The sequence below is a fragment of the Balaenoptera physalus genome (assembly GCF_965194825.1).
Source record: "Balaenoptera physalus genome assembly, chromosome: 5".
NCBI classification, from domain to species: Eukaryota; Metazoa; Chordata; class Mammalia; order Artiodactyla; family Balaenopteridae; genus Balaenoptera; species Balaenoptera physalus.
The window spans coordinates 87,299,785-87,316,260 of NC_138884.1; the positions used below are offsets into that span (position 1 = coordinate 87,299,785).

A 16,476-nucleotide genomic window follows, 5' to 3' on the forward strand; every position below is an offset into this window, starting at 1 on the left:
AATAATAACCAGGCTCAGCGTGGCCCTTACTTAGAATGTGAGTCCATAATGAATTAATGCCTGGAATAAATGTTATAGGACAAATAATAACCAGGCTCAGCGTGGCCCTTACTTAGAATGTGAGTCCATAATGAATTAATGCCTGGAATAAATGTTATAGGACAAATAATAACCAGGCTCAGCGTGGCCCTTACTTAGAATGTGAGTCCATAATGAATTAATGCCTGGAATAAATGTTATAGGACAAATAATAACCAGGCTCAGCGTGGCCCTTACTTAGAATGTGAGTCCATAATGAATTAATGCCTGGAATAAATGTTATAGGGCAAATAATAACCAGGCTGAGCGTGGCCCTTACTTAGAATGTGAGTCCATAATGAATTAATGCCTGGAATAAATGTTATAGGACAAATAATAACCAGGCTCAGCGTGGCCCTTACTTAGAATGTGAGTCCATAATGAATTAATGCCTGGAATAAATGTTATAGGACAAATAATAACCAGGCTCAGCGTGACCCTTACTTAGAATGTGAGCCATATGACTTATATCAGGGGTCCCTAACCCCTGGGCCGCGGACGGGTACTGGTCCGAGGCCTGTTAGAAACTGGGCCGCACAGCAGGAGTTGAACGGTGGGCGAGCGAGCGAAGCTTCATCTGCCGCTCCCCATCGCTCCCCATCGCTCCCCATTGCTCACATTACCGCCTGAACCATCCCCCCACCCCACCCAGTCTGTGGAAAAATTGTCTTCCATGAAACCGGTCCCTGGTGCCAAAAATGTTGGGGACCCCTGACTTACATGACTTCCAAAGTATGACTACTAATTCCGAGACTGAAATGTTAAAAAACACTCAGAATTGAGATAGTTGAGAGAGTTTGTCTTTCAAGAGAAAAATTATATACTGATTCCAGTAGTGCAAGTATTTATCAACTGCCATAGTAAAGTACCAACCAATCAAAGGAGAGACTCCACGATAAAAATGGCTGCCCAACCAATTAAAACAGAAAGAAGTTGTAAGCAGCCTGTGTGTCCATTTTGGGGCAGCCTGGCTGTGATAGTCACCCTCATTGCAGAGAATGTTTCTGAAACTCTCCATCTGGTACCTTAGATGCATTTATAACTAAAGCCAAAATGTCAGTCATGATATGTATTACATTTAGGCATAGCTTTTGATTCTGAATAGTAATTCTCGACTTGATCGTAAACAGTTCACCAGAACTGGCTCCAAATGGTCTGGACTGTTTTCCAAATCCATTCAAAAGAATGTTCGCAGGCAATTCAAGTGAGTCTAGAAGAGAGGTTCCACCGGTGGACAGATTCTGACAGGGGTCTGCTCTTCCCCAGGTTCCCTCCATCCTCCCTGCCAGAGGCAAGGTGAGGGGAGGTGAATTCTGGGAGTCAGGTTGGGGGAGGAGGGGCATCAGTCACGATATTACATACGTGAATCACCCAGATGGAGAGATAAAGCCCATAATTCGGAGAAACAGGGACATGTTTCACTCCAAGGGACCTAGTGAGAAAACGAGGGCAGATTAGAGTTTTTCAAGCATGGTCCTAGGATGCCTGCAATAAAAATTCTTACAATGTTTCTTAAAAATGCAGATTCCTGGGACCCACCCCAGACCTAGTGAATCAGAATCTTTGGGAGCAAGGCTGGGTTCTGCATTTTACACCAGTCCTCCAGGTGATCTTTACGCAGGCTGAAGTCTGAGAACCACTGAATCCATGCAGTAAAACTTGGAAGAGGAATAAGACAAGGAGACAAGTATTGGCTGAGTCAGGTGAGGCTGAACCCCTGGCACCACATGATACGGTCAGTGTAGGGAACTTAGGATTTCCTCAATAACAGGCTGCATCTTTCCTTTCAATTCTCACATGCTGCATAGGGCCTCCATAGAGCTTCAGCATAAATTTGACATAATCCAGCAATGCTTTCCAAACAGCTTCTGAAAGCAGAAGGCAAGGATGAAAAGACAACATTTTACAGCAACTTTCCAAAGGAGGATAAAAGTGTATTTAACAACATCCTTACTTTACTCCTACTTTGATTTTTTTTTTTCTTTACTTGCAGTATAAAGTTAAAAGATGATTGTGTGTGGGAATAAGCTTGAAGGCATATTACAGAGCTGCCCCAGAAGATCGCAATGGCCAATATAGAGAATGAAACCAGTCTTTCCCGAGAGTCTATCAACAGTAGCATCCAGGTAGACTATACCGACCAGGAGATGGACAGCAATATTCTGGGTTCCAAATGATCACCCTACAGACGTACCACAGAGAACGCCCTGTGCTATAGACTAAATGTTTGTGACCCCACCCCCACTTCAGAATTTGTGTGTTAAATCCTAACACTCAATGTGATGGTATTTGGAATTGGGGCCTTCGGAAGGTGATTAGGTCATTCATTAGGAGTCCTCATGAATGGGATTAGTGCCCTTATAAAAAAGACCCCAGAGAGCTCAAGGACACAGGGAGGAGACAACTAACGATGAAACAGGAAGTGGGCCCTCACTAGACACTGAATCTGCCAGTGCCTTGACCTTGGACTTCCCTGCCTTTAGAACTGTGAGAAATAAATGTGTGTTGTTTATAAGCTACCAGGCTATGGTATTCTGTTATAGCAACCCAAATGGCCTAAGACCCCCTGCATTTAAGAAAACTACAACCTGACTGTGTGGAAACTAAAATCACGTATGAAAGTTATATTTCACAAAGAAAGAGCGTAGAGCAGTGAACAAGACCTTAAGAGGTTTTCAGAGGCCTGGGCCACTTTCCCTTTTTGGAGATTTCAGAACATTTAAAAAATAAAGAAACGATGTGGGGAGTGGGCAAAATGTGTGAAGGGGGGGAAAGGTACAAACTTCCAGTTATAAAATAAATAAGTCACGGGGCTGTACATAATGTACAGCATGGCGACTATGGTTAATAATACTGTATGGCATATTTGAAAGTGGCTAAGAGCATAGATCTTAAAAGTTCTTATCACAAGAAAAAAAAATTTTTGTAACTATGTATGTGATGGATGTTAACTAAACTTATTGTGGTGATCATTTTACAATATATACAAATATTGAATCATTATGTTGTACACCTGAAACTAATACAGTATTATGTGTCAATTACACCTCAATAAAAATAAATTATATTTACAATAAAAAAATTTTTTTCGTTTAAATGCCAAAACAAGGTTACAAAAACTATGATATATTTTAAATACATGCATCTAACAAATTAACTTTTAACAGCAGCAAAAAATAATACTAATAAGTAAATGACAAAATATAATTTTCACCAGAATTTATTTTTAAAGTGGTAATTTATAATGCATCAAAAATAGCACGGTCTGGTTATATAGTAACGGAACAGGTTTAAAGTGATATGAAGGACAATTCTAAACCTTTCAGTGTGTTGCTTTGACTATATCTGTTATAACCTCTTTTGAGGGTAAAGAAAGAACACTAAGATAGAAGCATATTGTGAATGGGAGGTCCAAGCCAAGAGCACCAACACTTACCTTTCCACAGGGTCTGGTAGTGATGAGTTCTCTGGACTGAACTGATTCTTGGGACACCAACTACAAGTGTGACCTTGGGTAGTTCATTTATGTCCTATTACATGTCTTTCCTAAACTGTAAAATGAAGGAAGATGATTGCTGAGGTTCCTTCCAGCTCTATGCGTCTATTATGTTTTCATCTATCATGGTCTATTTACTATGCATTTCTACAATACCTCTCATCTCTTACCAGAGGGGTACATTTCTAGAATTTCCTTGGTGCCAGCCAACTGTGTAAAAGCTTACTCGTTCCTTTTATTATGCTTCAATTCAGTCTCTTGCTCTGAGTTCTTTTCTTTGTCAGTGGTACAGCTCTTTGATAAACATTTCACGTGCTGTCTCAATAATTAACAACTAATTAACAAGAAGGCTTTGCTGCTAGGGGTTGGTGCTTTCAAAAAGAAGTGAGCAGGAAAGTTGTTTTGCTTTCTGTCTTCACAAGGTCCTGCCATTGTCATTGTAATATGCTGGAGGTGGTGGTTCCTTAATAACGTGAACGATTTCATTAAAGATCTCTGCTGGAACAATCCATTTGCTGTCAGAGGACCACATCGATCCTGAAGATCTGTCACTGAGTTCCAGGGTGCCTGTAAAAAACTGACAACCGGAAGTATGCTTCAGTTTGGGCTATTTATTTCTCGGAGAAACACATTATAATCAGATGGAATCTAAGTGGCTTCCTCCATTGCTCCTGCAGGCTGAAAACACTGACAAGGAATTTCTGGATAAAAGTTTTAGGAAGATGCCTATTCCAGATACAGCAGTTACTCTGTCCCCTTCTGTTGTCCCCTTCTGTTCTGTTGTCCCCTTCTCTTGTTGAGATGGCCCTTCTGAGATGGCCCCCCCTTTGAAATTTCTCAATTTGCAAAGTTGATATAATGTGGCCATGTTTCCCTGGCCACAGGTGATAGGACCCAAAGGGGCTCATCTCTCCATTGACCAATAAGACAGCCAGGCACAGGAGCTTTGCCCAGTGGAAGTACCGAATACTAGCTCTGTTGGAGAGTGGTTTGGATGAGGGGGAGAGACTATGACAGAGCTGCCAGTGATAGAAGCAGTGGAAACAGAGAGGGGAGCATGGGGTCATCCCAGTGGTGAACCGCTAGACTGTGCCACAACAGACATGTTATAAGAGAACTGGTCACCGTGCTCTGAACGACAGCCAGTGGTCCATCAAGACCACTGCACAGTGAAGGGGAGGGAGCAGTTCAAGTCTTCATCACCATGCCGGTAACCTGAGCGTGCAGCTGGAGTTACCACCGCCACTGAGACAGCCCAGTGCCAGGACTCTGCCAGGTCAAACACCGCCCTCCTGCAGCTATTAGGGTGAATCACGGTGAGTCTCAACTTTATCCTCTGAAATAATAACACGAAAAATACGTCCATGCCTACACATGTTGATCAATACATTGCATTTGACTTATTCAACTGATAATGTAGTACTTTTTTGATAAGGGGAAAAAACAAGTAGAAGACTGTGCCATTTCAGTGGAACTGGTTGAGTGGTAAAAATGAAGACTAATAACCCAAATTAAAGCAGAGGTTTAGCACCTGGAAATGCAGACTCCCATCGGTGGTGCTTTTCATGTTTATAGGTAGTCAAAGGGCAGGCACAGAATGTTACCACTTTCTGTATTAACTTCCTGTAAGGCATACATGGTTGCAGTGCTGTGCAGGAGATGCAAAGGAGGATGTTGTCTGGGGAACAAAGAGTTCTAAAATAACCTAAATGTACGCCATGAAAATGGTGGAATAAATAGTGGTTCATCCATACTGTGGATTTCCACCAATCAATTTTAAAAATGAGGTTGACCTATAGGTATGGGTACGGAATGATTTACAAACTATATTGTTAAATAAAAGAATACTACACCACAATTTCACTTTCTTTTTTTTTTAATTTTTTTTTTAAAGATTTAATTTTATTTATTATTTTTGGCGGCGTTGGGTCGTCGTTGCTACACGCAGGCTTTCTCTCATTGCAGCGAGCGGGGGCTACTCTTCGTTGTGGTGTGTGGGCTTCTCCTTGTGGTGGCTTCTCTTGTTGCGGAGTACGGGCCCTAGGCATGCAGGCTTCAGTAGTTGTGGCTTGCGGGCTCAGTAGTTGTGGTTCACGGGCTTTGTTGCTCCGCGGCATGTGGGATCATCCCGGACCAGGGATCAAACCCGTGTCCCCTGCATTGGCAGGCGGATTCTTACCCACTGCACCACCAAGGAAGTCACAATGTCACTTTCAATAAAAGTAAAAGCAAAACTTATACATTGTACCTTCACATATGTATGTACATAAATATATAGAAAATGGTTTGGAAGGGTGTACCCCAAACTGTTAATGATGGGTGTATCTGGAAAGAAAAGTGGGATGGTAGTATGGAGTCTTTCTTTTACTATATATTATGTATTGTTTATGTGTGGTTATTTGTTTATGTATATTTATAACAATAATGTATTCTTATATTTCTTATTTAACTTAACAGTTTTTTATAATAGTTTTTATCGAAAATTCATTAATGTACCAAGCTCTCTCCCAGTTCTGCCACAGGCATCTATTTTTCTCAAGAAGGTTTAGGATTATTGTAGCATGAATTCAAGAAAGAACATTCAGCTTTTGACATTTAAAAGAAATGTAATGGCCCAAGCAATGCTCTTTAAAGCCAGTCTGAATTCCTTTAAAACTCCCAATACATATTAGGGTCAAGCTTAGAAGACTCTTACCTACAGCTTCTTCCCCAGTGCAAAGAAAATACTCCTTCCATTTATGAACCAAGATGGGGAGAAAAAAGGGGAGATGGTGGAAGAAAAATTAGGTCAGAGCCAAAAGCTTAGGAAAGAAAACTCAAGACCATCTTGGGGATATTGCAGGAGAAGGTGGATGACAACTTCTCCAGGCCTAATGAAAGGAGGTAGTAGGCTTTTAGGCTGGGGACATGTTTAACATGATCCAGAGATAATGATGAGGAGGTGATGGAAGACAGTTCACCACCATGAGTCCAAGATCATTTATCTGGCTCCTCATAACCAAAAAAGCCCTTGTACCCCTGAGAGAGGACACAGTTTCTGAGTAGATGAGGGGCCCAGCAAAGACCTGGGGTTGGCCAGAGAGGCCACAGAATGCAGGGACTAATGATCAGACTACAGGCAAGATGAGAACCCAGACAGACTCCACTCAGCAGTCCCCAGTCAGGGAGCTGGTCTGTCCAGACGTACCATGAGGACAGAGAGAGTCCCCCAGTGTCCCCCACAGCATATAGACACCATCCTGGGGAAAAGAAAGGAAAGGACGCACTCTTAAAGGTTATTTATCCCAAAGGACAGGTTTATCCTGAGGAGACTTTTTAGACCACACTAGGTGATACCCAACTGAACTTGGAATAGACTGTTTAAATAGAGAGGAGACTGGAATATTGCTTGTTGTCAAGTCTGAACTTTCCTGGATACCCTGAGGGCTGAGACTTATAAGGAGCTAGGAGCAGTTTTGAAGAAAAAAGAAGTTACAGTTTCTTTGCAAATCTCAGTTGTGGTGAGAGAATTTTGTGACTCACCATATTTATATATATTCTTTGTCCTGGAGTTAGAACCAGTCTTTGAAGGCCATTCTAATAGGTAGCCTTTTATTTATTTATTATTTAAATTTTTTATTTATTATTTTATGAATCTCTATCCCAACATTTTAAAATGAGCCTGCCTGCTTATAACTCTTCTCTTCTTATTTGTTCCCTCTTCCATTTCTATTGTTCTGGAAGAGGTCATTTATGTCTACTGGAAAACCGTTTCTCATCCAAGAAGTGGTATGAGTCCCAAATAGCATAGAAATTCAATTCCATCACAACAAACTCAAAAAAATTGTCCAAGTTTATTTGTGATTTTAAATTGAATATAATTTTTTTCTTTTCAACTGGGCTATTGCTTAGCTTCTGAAGAAAAAAAAAATACATACATAGACCTAAACACACACGCACACAGATTTCTGGTAACCTTGTTACCACAGAATTTGATCTGTAATAAAATCAATGACTATGACAGTGTTGAGGTTTAAAATATTTCTTTGAGAGAAGTAAATCTTCTTTAAGGAAGTGAAAAGGTAAGAGCAGAATTAAATATATCAAATATTTAGAAATATATCAGACAACAATTATTTTATGCCCAGCAACATGAAGTGATAAAAAGACTCTCTGGGTCTAGAGTGATGAGATGTATTCAAATCTTTTTCCATCCACCAATAAGAAGTATGCATTTGGACAAGTCATTTGACCTCCCTCAGTTTCAATTTCCTCACCAGAAAATGGAGATAACAACATGTAATCCACCATCCCACAGAGGCATTATGACAGAATGAAGTGAGACAGTGCATATGTAGGAACATTGTAAGACGATGATGTTATGATGGTGATGACCATCGTCAGCATTTGAGACGTTGACTTATGTGCAAGGATGGTCTCGGGGGCAGAGGGGTGGAGCCAGCTCTTGCTGCCTTTGTAGCAGTTTCCCCACCTTTTTGCCTTCAGAATTCTGTGACTACTCTGTAACACTCAAGCTGTTTCTAAACAATTTCAGAACACTGGTAAAATGGTGACAATATAGTCAGTGAATAAATTACTTGGTGAAGTCAAGCCAGGTCACCAAATTCTACTCTTATTTTTCACCAAATGGACTCATCACCTAGTTTTCACAGATCGACTAGGAAGAGTTAGGAGAAAGGAGCTAACTTTTGAGTGCTTGCGGGTGCCAGGCATATCACATACATCATTTCATTTAATATTCACAGTGAGAGGGGCATTATTTCCATTCCACAGATGAGAAAACCAAGGCTTAGAGAGGCTTGGTCAAGATCACAGAGGTAGTGCGTAGAGGCGCCAGCATTCAAACCTAGAGCTGACTGTTAACACCTGTGGTTTTCTCCTACTAGAGCATCGTCTGCCCAAAAGCCTAGGAGCTGACATGAGGGCAAAACTTGATTTTCCACAGCAAAAGAAGACTGGGACACCAGTCTGGATGACTAAAATCTCAAATGCATATTTGCCAGTAGTTCCACCCTCTTCTTTCAACCTTAATTAATAACAAGGAATAAATTTGGCTGATTGATTTTCTTTTTCTATCCTCTGCTGTTCAAAAATCCCTCTTGAATTTTGGTGAAAGGAGCCAACAAGACATGAGTGGACTGATAAAGAAAGCAGGAGGGGGGCTTCCCTGGTGGAGCAGTGGTTGAGAATCTGCCTGCCAATGCGGGGGACACGGGTTCGAGCCCTGGTCTGGGAGGATCCCACATGCCGCGGAGCGGCTGGGCCCGTGAGCCACAACTGCTGAGCCTGCGCGTCTGGAGCCTGTGCTCCGCAACAAGAGAGGCCGCGATAGTGAGAGGCCCGCGCACCGCAATGAAGAGCGACCCCTGCTGGCCGCAACTAGAGAAAGCCCTCGCACAGAAATGAAGACCCAACACAGCCCAAAAAAAAAATAAATAATTAATTAATTAAAAACTTAAAAAAAAAAAAAAAAAAAAAAAAAAAAAAAAAAGAAAGCAGGAGGGCCACAGACTTTCCCCCAATTGGACTGCAGTCCCCAAGTAATCAAGGGTTGATTATGTAATTGGGATAATAAGCCAAATAGGGCAGAATTTGTAAATGCCCAAAACCCTCCATGGCTAAAACTTAGGCTGTTTCCTACCTGGGATCCCAAGATACCTGGATTTTCACAAAGGAATAAGGCAAGGGACAGTTAGAAATTATTTTCAATATTTTAACAAGTCTAGCATCACTCACATATCTTAAGGTAAACAGGCCAAAATAAATGTCTAAGGACCTTGGCTTCAGGCTGGAGTTCAAAACATACTCCTATGAAATATAACTATCATTACCTTCAACTTCATAATAAGAACAGCAAAATCAACAACAAATATTAATTGAGCACTTTCTCTGTGCCAGGCATTTTATACTCATTTCATCTGATGCTCAAAACAACCCGATAAGGTAGATAACGTTATTCCTCTTCTCGTAGATGAAGAACTGAGGCACAGAGAAATTAAGTTCCTTGGCTAGGTTTGTTACCAAGTCCAAGTTCATACTACTCACCACACGACAGGCCAATAAGTTGAGGGACAGATTGTTGTGACAAGGAATAGCGACTTTATTTGGAAAGCCAGCAGACTGAGAAGATGGTGGACTAGTGTCCCAAAGAACCATCTTCCCCGAGTTAGAATTTAGGCTTCTTTTATACTAAAAGGGGAGGGGTGTGCTTGGTTGTTGCACACTTCTTGGTGTCAGAATCCTTTGTTCTTACAGTGATCCATGTGCAGCAGTCAGGATGTTCCTGTAAACCTCCAGCAAGACAAATGTTATTCTCTGTTCTACAACTTTTTATCTCTATATGAATGGAAAAGTGTTATACCTTTAAGGGTCAGAGCCTTGAGAATGGGCTATCCTGTATATTTCAGGCTATAGGCAACATTCTTAACATGTAGCAAAAGCCATAGCATACGAAGGTTAAAGTAAAAGAAACAGATCCAATATGGAGCTAGATTTTTTTCTTCCCTATTATAGGTTGGCACAGCTAATAAGTATAAAAACTGAGCTTCACTGGTTATTAGTTATCTCCTGGTGATCAGATGCCATGTTTGGCAGATATATATGTCTTTGAATAATACAATATGGGAGGAAAGGGGGACATTTATTTTTACTTAGTCAAGACAGAGGAATAAGGAAAAGCAGTCCTTCATGGTAAAAAGTTTAGGAAGAGCTGAGTTGTGCCATTCTGGTAATGAGAGTCATACTCTGGGAACAGTAGAACCCGAAGTGGCTAGGGTGTTGGGAAATTTGGTCCCATCTGTATTGGAAGAGACCACCAAAGGTGATGCTAGTAAACTGATCCCTGAGATGAGTATGATGTCCAGCACGGAAACACACACACACACACACACACACACACACACACACACAGAGAGCTAAATTAGTTCACTGCAAAGATGGAAGCAGGGTTGGGTTGTCTCAGTCTGAGGCTATAATAATGCTACTATAATATTCAAATTTATTATACATCTGTGACAGGGACTTTACATGTATCAGAACATTTCAGTGCAGCTTCCAGATCCCATTAATGAGAAACAGTACAGTTGATAGGAGTGCAGTCTTGGACACCAGACTATCTGGGTTCAGTTCCAGGCTCCTTACTAGCTGTGTGACCCTGGACAAGTTACTTAACCATCTGTGCCTCAGTTTCCTCATCTGTAAACCAGGGTGACAACCAAATAACCTATCTGATAAGGTTGTTGTAGGGATGAAAAGAGTTGGTATTTTGTCAAGCACTCTAAATATCGCCTGGCACACAGGAATCACTGCATAGGCGATAGCTATTATTATTGTTGAATGAAGAAGTCTATGGAATCAGTAAAGAAATCTGTGTCTGGCCTTTGAACAAAGTGAAACGATAAAATTCAGGGTCGTGTTTCCAGCAAGGGGGATGGAGGAGCTTACTGTTGGAAAGGGCACTTGGGAAGTTTCTGGAGCTGACACTATCTTGTTTCTCGACCTGGGTGGTAATTACATAGGTATTCATTTTACAAAAATTGATCGAGCACTTCTCTGCATGTGTGTGTTTTTTTCCAACATCCCATTAGAAAAATATAAAGTAGAGGAAGGAAAAGGAAGGAAGAGGAGGGAGAGTGGAGAAAGGGGAGGAGGAGGAAGAAGAAGGAGAAACGGAAGCTCTGTCCAGTGTGACTCCCCGTGACCAAGCACTTTTGTAGCAAATGCCATTTTACAGAAAATCTAAGCCAAGGATTTTTTTTTAACTCCTGTTTTTCAGGTGAGAAAACCCTGGCATGGAGAGTGGTTATGTAGCATCTTGTTCAAAGTAAATGAATACCTAAGTTGAAATGCAATTCCTGAGGAACGAAATCTTAACCATCAATGTGCTGACAGGTCCACAGGGAGCTGGTGAGGCCCAGGGCGGGGACTAGGAGGGGCATGTCATGAGCCCAGCTCTAAAACTAGACGGCAAGTGTGCGTGGTCCATGAATCACTGCACCTCCTCCGGAAGAGGTCCAGAAGAGTCAAGGTCTAGAAGAGATCTAGACACACAGCACCTGAGAGGAGGGTCTAGGGAGTCTGTTTGTAGAGCATCAAAGAGGGGTCATGAGTCTGAGGATATCTGAGCAGCCAACTTGTAGGTGAGGAAGACCAACATCTCAGCAGGCCTGGAAAATTATCTTGACAACCTGCCTACTATCAGAATCGGCAAACATAAGGCTACTGCGGTTGGTGGCACTCCCCCCAACATCATTGTGGAGGGCAGGGTGGGCAATGCAGGTGGGTAGTGGCAACACTTTATGGTTACTTATCATCCCCAGCTCCAGAAGAGAAACTCCTGGAAAATTCCCACTGCCCATAACATCTCGTGCAGAGGCCCTGCAGAAGTGATAGGCCTAAGTGAATAAGGTTGGCATTTTAGAGCTGGAGGAATCATACAGACCAATCAACTGCTTCTTCAAGGAGGATGGTCAGAGACTAGTGAGGCAAGGGTACTCACTCAAGATTACTTAGTTAATTAGAGGCAGAGCCAGGGGCAGAATGCAAATGTCCTGCTCTGGGGGAAACTCCTGAAAAAGGCAGCCATTCCTTGTAATGAAACAGACTTCCTCCAAAACTAGAAAGAAGAGTGTGAAGAATATTGGTAAGTGTTACGTTAGGCCGTAAATCTCAAAAATAAAGCTCATCTGCCCTAAAATAAAAACATCAAATGCACAAGCACTGCAGATCTAAGAAAGATCCGAGGATTTATTCCCCCATCTCACCCCTGACCCCAGTTTTCAGAGTGCCACCCTGTAACAGGCACAAAATGAACTTCTAGAGATAAGCAGTGAGCAAGACAGAGGAAGCCCTGCCTTGATGAGCTCACAGATCAGGGAGGGAGAGAAAAAGGAAGAGGAAGAAGGAGAGAGGTTAAACTAATAATCCTGTATAAATGAAGTGATTTGACGAGAAAGCACAGGCTTCTAGGAGAGCAAGGTGGATTATGCTAGAGGATAAGGAGGTTGGCTCTTGGTTTCATTTCTCACCCCTAGATGAACCTCTCAAGTGTAGAACATTTTTTACAACCAAGTTTAACCCAACAGAGAATACCACCCTAGATGCTAGAGACCCACTGAATCCTAGAGGTGAGTATTATAGCCCCTAGGAGCCTAGGATGGACTCCTCCAGCCCTTAGGGAAAATTTAGACAATCTTTGAGAAACACAGGCCACACCTCCCAATCAACCCTAAACCCATAACTCACCTTTGTAGAAAACATGTTTTCTCATATCTGGCAAAATGTTGCTCACCAGGAACAGGTCACTCTGCTCTGTTAACACAAATCAAAGACATTCATTGGAATGTGGCCTCCATGAGGCTGAGATTTTCTCTGTCTAGCTCCCCACTCTGTCCTCAACATCTGGGAGACATCTGGCCCATAGAAGGTGCTGTCAGGCACTGCTCTGCAGAGTGAATCAGCGCGCTCTCATGAAGAATTCCCCTGTTCTGATCTCATAATGTCAGAAAATGTGAAGTCAGGAACAAAAGCACCAGCTCTGTGCCAGGGAACAACAAAAAAATAAAAAAGCAGGGGGAGTCCAATGTAAATCAGGCAGTGGAGACGAATTTATCAAAGAGCCACTTGGAAACTCCCCCAGCTCTTTCCTTATTTGGCAAGCAGGCTAGTGGAAAGCAAGCTCTGACAAGTCAAGGCACCCTGCTTGGGACCCCCCGTGCCCGCCCGGGGAAGGGAACTGTGAGTAGGATCTGAAGTGTGCAAGCTCCGGGGTGCAGACACCTGAGCACAAAGTGATGGGCTCGAGGGGAGTGCCCCTCCAGTGCTGCAGGCACTGGTGACACCAGAATGGTGCGGAAATGCACACGTGATCCCGACCCCTGTGGAACTCACAGTCTGTGGGTGAGACAGATAAGACACAAAGAATCAGTTAGTGACAACTGCGACCAGTACCGCAGGGGGAAAGCACAGGATGTTACAGGGGTGGGTGTCTCAATGGGGTCCTGACCGTGGGTGTTTGGAGGGGGGAAGATTTGGGGAGGATTAAATGTGGAAGTGATAGTTAAGCTGAGAACTGAAGGTTAGTAGAAATTAGCAGGTTAGCGAGCAGGCAAAGTGGTGAGGGCAGTGTGGCTTTGGCCCCAAACCAGAGAGGCATTGGGCATGTTTGAGGGACTGAGAAAAGAGGGGTTGCCCAGAGCATAGTGAGACGGGGAGAAAGGGGGTCAGAAGCCCGACGCACAGGGACATTCGGGTCATGGTAAGGAGCAACGTGAAGCCACTGAAGGGTCAAGGAAAGAGCTCACCTATCAGATTGGTCCTTTAAAATGTTCATTCTGTCTGTGCCTCATCTGAGACTAAGGATTAGAGAAGCAAAGATGAATATGAGACCACATCGGCCCTCAGTAGCTTACTGGTGATGGTGGAATACAGAAAACGCTCAGAATATTACATCGTGCGTGAACGAATCCAATCTCTCTCAGACTTCAGCGTGCATCAGAATCCCCCGGAGTGCTTTTTAAAACTTGGATCATTGGGCGCCACCCTCAGAGCCCTGATCTCATAGCTCTGGGGGTGAGGCCTGAGAATTTGCATTTATAACAAGTTTCCAGGTGACGCCAATGCTAGAACCAGAAGCCAATGCTTCTAGTCTGAGGCCCACACTTTGAGAGCCCTGGAATGAATCATATGCGTGGAATTAATTCTGACTGGTGGGGAGGAAGGAGTTTGGGAAGAATCAGAGTCTGAGTGGAGTTTTGAGGGATGAATAGGAGTTCATTAAACAGACAAGGCAAACGAAAGGCTGCTCTAGGTTTGGGAAAAATCATGAACAGAGAGGCCGGAGGAGCTTGGTTGGGTGTGAGAAACCACAGGTGAGAAAGATGAGGCTGGCAAATTCCTAAGTGCAGCAAAGGGGGTGACAGGGGAGGAGGCCGCTGCCGTCCCCAAGGGACAGATCGCTGGCTCTTACCCGCCCTGCTTAAGAGGCATCCATCCGTGGGGAGGGCAGGGCGCTTCCAGAACCCCAGTCCCAAGCAGAGAGAGAGGCTGGCTGTGGGCGGGGCTGGGTCTCTCCTGCTCCATCTCTTTGGGACTCTGAGAAGAATCACCGGGGCTAACTCAGCTGCGCGCCATTTTTTTCCTTCTCAGAACAGGTCACAGGTCTTTTTTTCTCAGGTGGCTTAGCTGATGCCCACAGGGTCAAGACCGGGGCTCTTGACTCTGCCAGCCGGGGAGAAATTAGGTCAAGTTAATCACCACTGATGTCCAAAAAGCCGCTTTCTTAATGGGAGCCCTGATGGAGGGTGGGGAGGGGAAGAGGCTGAGGTCACCGTGGAGGAGAATTCCACAGGCTGCTAAGAAGAGCGGGAGAAAGGTGGGTCCCTGGGCACGGTGCCCGCCCAAGGCCTTTGAAGTTTCACTTGCTGTGGTTTACGCCCGCCTGCTCTGAGTGAACCGCACCCGCGGGCCGCTGCTGCCCTTTGCCCTCCCTGGCAAGCGGCGGTGGAATTCACACTAATGGTATCTGTCAGGAGGTAAGTGCACGGGGACCAGAGGGCGAGAAGGAGGTGGGGTCGGCCTGTCCCTGACCTTGTAGCCGGTGCTGTGCAGCCCTCTGCAAAGCTCCTCAGGGCCCTCTGCTATCTTTGCATATGTCCCACCGCCCCTAAGCCACCCTCTCAGGGCAGTTTGGGCAGGTCTTTGGAGCACCTGAGGTCTTAAGGATGAGGAGGAAAGCATTTGATGTTTCCAACCATGGCACTGAGTCCGTGCAAAATCAGAATTGAGGTGGAGGTGATTTGTTGAGGAGTTGTTTGCTTTTGTGGTTTCAAGCAATCTTTTCCAAACACCTGCGCACGGACCAGCTGCTTCAGATTTGAGGCGCCTAATAAACATATAGGTTCCTGGCTCCGAAGGCCTGAGGTGGAGTCCACCCTTTGTTGAAAGGCACCCAAGTGAGCCTGGTGACCCAGCAGATTTTGAAAGCCTTTGCCTGGAGGACTAAATGCAGAAGAGACCTTGAGTGAGGCGGTGGGCTCTGAGGAGTGGGTGTCCACAGCTTGCAGCTCAAGTGCCCCTGCCAACCAATAGCAACACCTGGTGGGAGCTCGTTAGAAATGCAGAATACCAGGGCTTCTGAAGCAGAATCTGCATCTCAATAAGCTTCCCAAGTGATGTATGTGTACATCACCACTTGAGAAGCGCTGGTCTGTACTCTACATCGTTCAAACAGCCTCTACCTTCTATTGGCTTACCTGCTGGAGAAGTCCAAGTTGGCCTCAGTGGTGGTGGGTCTTTGAACTAGCTTCTGATTCAGCAGCTTAGAGGCCTGGCTGCTGGGAGCAAGGCTGCTCTGGGCATCAGCTTTTGCAGCTTGAAGTTAGCTATTTGCATAGATCAAAACATAGTAACCAATCTCCGGAAGAGGATTTTTCTAGCAGGGATCCTGACTCCTGGCAGCGCTTTAGTCACTTTGAACAAGTGTGTATGTTTCAAAAGGGGGAAATTTCTTATTTATTTATTTATTTATTTATTTATTTATTTATGGCTGTGTTGGGTCTTCGTTTCTGTGCGAGGGCTTTCTCTAGTTGTGGCAAGCGGGGGCCACTCTTCATCGCGGTGCGCGGGCCTCTCACTATCCGCGGCCTCTCTTGTTGCGGAGCACAGGCTCCAGACGCGCAGGCTCAGTAGTTGTGGCTCACGGGCCTCGTTGCTCCGCGGCATGTGGGATCTTCCCAGACCAGGGCTCGAACCCGTGTCCCCTGCATTGGCAGGCAGATTCTCAACCACTGCGCCACCAGGGAAGCCCAAGGGGGGAAATTTCTGAAACAGGAAACATCATAGGATGAAGTGTGCTATGGTGCAGGATTCTCAAACTATTATGTGCCTGTGAGTTAAGTGCAGAT

General features: G+C 44.1%; 1 long non-coding RNA gene across 1 annotated transcript; it reads right to left on the minus strand.

The window, feature by feature from the left end:
* Positions 1–726: 726 nt before the first annotated feature.
* LOC309662006 lies at positions 727–16,073 on the minus strand. Its single transcript, XR_014264415.1, has 3 exons — positions 12,818–16,073; positions 3,515–4,141; positions 727–1,946 (listed from the first exon to the last, which is right to left on the minus strand). It is a non-coding gene; the product is annotated as an uncharacterized lncRNA (long non-coding RNA).
* Between the last annotated feature and the right edge of the window lie 403 nt (positions 16,074–16,476).